The 5998-nt window shown below is 45.4% G+C and overlaps 1 pseudogene; it reads right to left on the reverse strand.

Annotated features, from left to right (window-relative positions):
* Positions 1-949: 949 nt before the first annotated feature.
* On the reverse strand, positions 950-5973 carry LOC145390111 (uncharacterized; annotated as a pseudogene).
* Between the last annotated feature and the right edge of the window lie 25 nt (positions 5974-5998).

A 5998-nucleotide genomic window follows, 5' to 3' on the forward strand; every position in this document is an offset into this window, starting at 1 on the left:
GAAAGCATCTCAAAATACTGGAAAATTTTCCTTCATATTGTGCCTTGGTTATGGAACTCAACTTAGCGGAAATAGGTTTGGCTGACTTAGTTCGTTAAATCGGGCATCTATTGCACTTCCAGTCCAATGAAAGATGGATGGTGGACTGTAGGAGCAAGGTGCTGCTTAAGCCCGCAGTCCACTGGGTTCAAACTGAAATGAATCTGTGCCCACAACAAAAACATCAAGAATCGAACCCAGGACTCTCAGGTGAGAGCCAGGCAGCATACCACTACACCATTCCTGTGTAAAAAATACAGGTTCTCTCTTCAAAAACATCAAGGCTGGATCTAACTTCCCTATTCTGAAAAGTCTCCCCTGAGCTGAAAAGAAATGTCTGTAGATGTCAAGAATTAAAAAGAAAATCTATCTATCTATCCATCTATAGCCAGTCGCCTTATGCCCGTATGGGGTGGCCACAGCCAAATTGCCTCCATGTTACCCTGTCCCCTGCCATTTCGTTGCCTTCTCCCAACTTACACCCCCCTCTCTCATATACATCTCTACTCCATCCCTTCATCACACCTTCGGTCTCCCTCTCCCTCTCCCTCTTCCCACCTCCACTTCACTCACATACTATCCTTGTTCGTCTCTCACTCTCCATCCTCCCCACTTTACACCCCCCTCTCATATACCTCTCTCATCCATCCCTCCATCTCATTCTTGGTCTTCCCCTCCCTCTCCCCTATTCCAGCAAATGCCAGTTGATATCAGCTGTGAGTTACAAGAGCCTGAGAGTTAATACCAGTACCAGATAACTATCTCATGGTTGGGGAAACTCTAGTTCTCTATTCCACTTAACGTCGATTATTTTTGTCACCTGAAAGAGTCATACAAACCTGTGAGTGAGTACTAAAAGCCTATGAGTGTTAAAATTGGCATTATTAACCTTCTCATGGGCAGCACAACTCTAGTACTTCATCTGAGAGAGGGTCATGGGAGCCTGAGAGCATACACTGACTATTAAACACAGAAACACAAACTTCTTTATCATAGTCCCTCCTCCCTCGGCCTGTGTGAAGTTGGTTCCTGAAGCACTGAGTCGCAGGAGCCTGAGTGTTAATATTGGTACCATTAACCCCTTCATCATCGGAACAACTCTAGTACTTCCTCTGAGTGTGAGTCATGGGGGCCTGAGAGCATTAAACGACTATTAAATGCAGAAACAGGAGCCCGTCTGTCATAACCTCTCCTCCCCCAGACTGTATGACGCTGGCTCCCTCAGCACCAGTGTCTCATCCTTCGTGGGAGACTTTTTACGGAACGAGAACGATTTGAGGAGCAAAGTTCGTGCTGATTCTGGCTTTTTCTTCGTATTTTTCGGGGAGTCGTGGCAGGTCAGGGGGAACTTTTCAAACGGCCTGAACCCCGCACTGCGGACTTGATTTAGCACAGGTGGACTCTGCAGCTGCCTGGCGGAACCGTCGGACTGCGTTCTGTGATCCGATAGCAGATTATCCTCGGAGCTACTGGGAGTGTTTTCCAGCATCTGCGTTTGCCCCATTTTCCGAGAGCGGCCATTTTTAATTGGCACCCCAAGATTATCCTCGGAGCTCCCTGGGGTGTTTTCCAGGGTCTGTGGTTTGGTCACTCCCGCTTTCCGTTTCCTGTTTTTATTCGGCAGTCGATCGAGGGAGAGGCTGTAGCTTTTGTGTTGGAGGACAGAGTTCGAGGCCGGCATAGAGCACTTCTCTGAGAGCGTGGGAGAGGGTTGAACGTCTGTCAGCACACTACTGAGTTTCTTCTTTGGTTCTATGAGTTCACAAGAGGTAGAGGTTTTGATTTCCAAGGCCGAGAGGCGCTCGTCCGAGGTCCTTGCCTCTTTGCACTTCGTCTCTGTTTCCCTGTCACAGTCGTTTATTATATTCTCACTACTCTTTTGTTTCACTTTCTCTGTTTCCTTCCCACACTCAATTATTATATTTTCATCACTCTTCTGTTTCTGCAGGTTCATGCCAAAGCTAATTCTTGGCCGGGATATATGAAATGTGCGGTGCGTTCGGAACTTTGTCGGTTCCGATTTACTCCTAGTTTGTTTCAGCACCCCCTGCAAGCCGCCACCGCCCCCTCCCTGCTTAAACCTTGTACTACCCTTACCCATGGGGGCCGACCCATTCACACTCTTCTCATAATCGCTGGACGACAGACGCTCGGAGAAGATCCTCAGTCTGGAGAACAGCGGTCTCCTTTTCCGATTCTTTCTCCACCTCCTTCTCGCACTTCTCCCTCAGAGCCTCGCTTTCCTGGGCCTCAGCATGGGGAAGGAGCCTGTCTTCGAGTGATTTTGGGAAGATGGTCCGCCGCTCCGAAGAATTTCTCCTTAAAGGGGACCTGTAGCCACCCACACTGCTACGACACTCAGAGGAATTTCTCCTTGAAGGTGACTTATAGCCATCCGTTGCAATCTTGAACCTGCAAAGTGGTGGATTTAGGAAAAACTCAGGGAGGACACGTATATGGTATTTCACCACTGGCTAGGCTGCTCTGTTTGTATTACAGATGAAGACATTGCTACTGCTACTTGTCATAGTCATTATCACCATCACCATCATCATCTGCTGCTGCTGCTACTACTATTACAGCTACTAGTGCTACTACTACTACTACTACTACTATTAGTACTATCACCACCACCACTACCACTTCCACCACCACTACCACTTCCACCACCACCACCACCACTACTACTACTACTACCACCACCACTACTACTACTACTACTACTACTACTACTACCACCACCACTACTACTACTACCACCACCACCACCACCACCACCACCACCACCACTACTACTACTACTACCATTACTGCTGCCAGGTTATATAAACAACCCTCAACCTCCTCCCTAGGCCTGACAGGAGGATGGTGGACTGCAGGAGGGGGACAACTTCAGCCTGCAGTCCACTGGGTTCACATTTCAGATAAACTACCACACTCCACTCACCTGGAAGTCCGCTCGCTCACATCCACCTCCGTCTCCGTCACATCCACATCGTCCACCTCCACATCTGTGCAGTTGATGGTCAAAGATCGGATCATGGATGTCCGAGAAGAGGCACAGCTTCCAATGCTGTGAATAGAAATAGATTATCACCATCATCATCAATAATCACTGTCATCATCATCATCATCATCAATAATCAATGTCATCATCATCATCATCAAGTTAAAGACTACTATTTTTATTATTATTATTATTATTATTTCACTCTCATCTTAAATGTCGAGACCAACTGCCTAGCCCCAGGCTCCTACGCACCTCAAGGGGCAATGTAGGATTGGATGATGGATGGATGGATGGATTATTATTATTATTATTCCTCTTACATCATAACAAAGGCTTACTGAGTATTTTAGAGCCCTTATTAATGATATATTTATTATTATTATTATTTTTATCATCATTACTATCATTAGTGTATTATTATTCCTCTTACACCACAACAGAGGCTTACTGAGTATATTGGAGTCTTTTTAAATGAACTAAATGAATGGAAGGCAATGATGGATTATGTGTGTGTGTGGTTGATAGAATGAGGTGTGTAATGGATGCAATAGCATATAGAGGTTGGGGGAGTGCACTTTCTGGCCACCAACTGATAGATAGATTATTATTATTATTATTATTATTATTATTCCTCTTAAAGCCTTATTGACTTACACACCCATGACTCAGTACTGCATTTATCAGATTTGTCCAGTTGAAAATGAATGTATCGGATGAAAAAATACTCAATGTTACCTATATGAACTCTCCGTCTTCTGCACCGCCCTCTTGCATGTATCCTGTGAAAGGCGACTGATGGGGCGCTCTACCACCTCCTCCTCCACCTCAGCCTCAAGCACTGGGGTAGGCTCGCTCTCCTCGGAGGCTTTTTTCGAGGCCTCGTTTAATTTACGATAATGGTCGAGGGCAAACCTTACTGGCTGGATGATTAGTTCCTGAAAAATAATAAGACAGTGATAATAATAATAATAATAATAATAATCATCATCATCATCATCATCATAATAATAATAATCTATCTATCTACTGCCAGACGCCATAATCCCGTAAGGGGTGGCCATTTGACTTTGAGTTAGTTGTTTTACGGGGAGGGGCACTAACCCTCCACCAACCCACTTGCTGACATGTAGGCAGCACGTATGGTTTGGTTATATGGTTACCACCCAGCGTTGTAAATGGTTTCTTGGCTTACAGGAAACCATTAGGCTTGTCACTCAATGTAAAGCCACCTGTAAAGGAAAGAAAAGCAATAAGAAGTGACAGGAAAGATGGGAGAAATAGGAAGAGAGGAGGGCAGGCACAGAAAAAGAATGATAAAGGCTATGGAAGAAGTAGGCAGCACTACATCAAGTGAGTGGATGATGGTTGCCACCACCTACCACAAATAATAATAATAATAATAAAAGACAATAGATTCAAACAGAAAAGACTGGAATAGAACCATCATCATCAACATCATAAGAACAACAGTAAGTAAATCTCTCTCTCTCTCTCTCACTAGCCTTGCTAAAATGCTTCAAAGAGTGGTAGAAGCACAACACCAAAGAAGACACACTGACATGAAGGTTTGCATATTTAACTCCCTCTTACATCTCTCTCTGTCTTTCTATCTATCCCTCTCTCTCTCTCTATCTACCAATCTGTCTACCTCACCTCAAGCTCCGGCAGAACCTTCCCTAGTGCTTCAAAGAGAGGCAGGAGCACAAAACCAATGAAGGAGCACTGAGAGGATGGTTTTGTTACTTTGTCCCTATCCATAAACGGAGAGAGAGGCAGCCCTTCCAACTTCTCAAGGTCACTTTGGTTGAAGAATTCCTGTTGAAAGAATGGCAATATAAGTATCAGTGTTTTTAGAAGCTATTACAAGTTTCTGTTTATCTATCTATCTATAGCCAGACGCCTTAATCCTGTAAGGGGTCGCCACAAAAAATTGCTTCCATGTTGCCCTGTCCTCTTCCATTTTATTGCCCTTCCCCAAACTTACACTCCCCCCTCTCATATACCCCTCTACTCCATCCCACCATCTCATCCTCAGTCTCCCCCTTCCTCTTCCCCCCTCCACTTCACTCACATACACTCTCCTTGTTAGTCTCTTAGTCTCCATCCCCCAACTTACACTCCCCCCTCTCATATACCCCTCTACTCCATCCCTCCATCTCATCCTCGGTCTCCCCTTCCGTTCACCCCCTCAACCTCACTCACATACTCTCCTAGTTAGTCTCTTACTTAGTAAAAGGATCTTGAGATGGTCTGGCCAAGAGGTGTGAATGGGGAATGAATGACAAAGAAAGTGTATGTGAGAGTGGTGCAGGGGAGAGAGGGAGACCAAGGATGAGATGGAGGGTTTGATATAGTCCTCATTACCAACACAACATAGTACAGTACAGAGTATCTAGTACCAGTATATGGAATGAGGTCACACAGTGTTACCTCAGGGATAATAGACTGAATAGGGAGGCTGCCAGAGACTGAGCAGCATGGATAGCCACTAAGAGGTGACCAAGGCCGATGCATGTAAGCACGCTGAGGCAGGCTGCCAGAGATCAAGCAGCATGGAGAGCTGCCATTAGGTGACCAAGGCTGACGAATGCATGTTGGAGCCTTTATAAATGATATGATACAGTAGGTTCCTTGGACAACAGGAAATAATTTGGCTTGTCACTCAGTGCAGAGTCACCTGAGGGCTGCATTACATTGAGTGAATGGATGATAGGCACTTCCACCTCGGAGGGGGGGAAAAAAAAAAAAAAAAAAAGGAATAAACAGAACACTACCTGCATAAGCCATCACCTACAAAGAAAAAGAAGTAACTTACAAACCATTACCTGCATGAGACACTCCAGCCAGGGCTGGGCAATGTCCAGCGGCCGCGCTTCATTGCTGATGTCTGCTACCTTGATCAGCACCATGGACAGCTGGGCAGGATATTAAAACCAGTATTAACACTCT

The sequence above is a fragment of the Coenobita brevimanus genome, unplaced genomic scaffold (assembly GCF_032717465.1).
Source record: "Coenobita brevimanus isolate Jiangsu-jjx unplaced genomic scaffold, ASM3271746v2 jjx.HiC_scaffold_2846, whole genome shotgun sequence".
NCBI classification, from domain to species: Eukaryota; Metazoa; Arthropoda; class Malacostraca; order Decapoda; family Coenobitidae; genus Coenobita; species Coenobita brevimanus.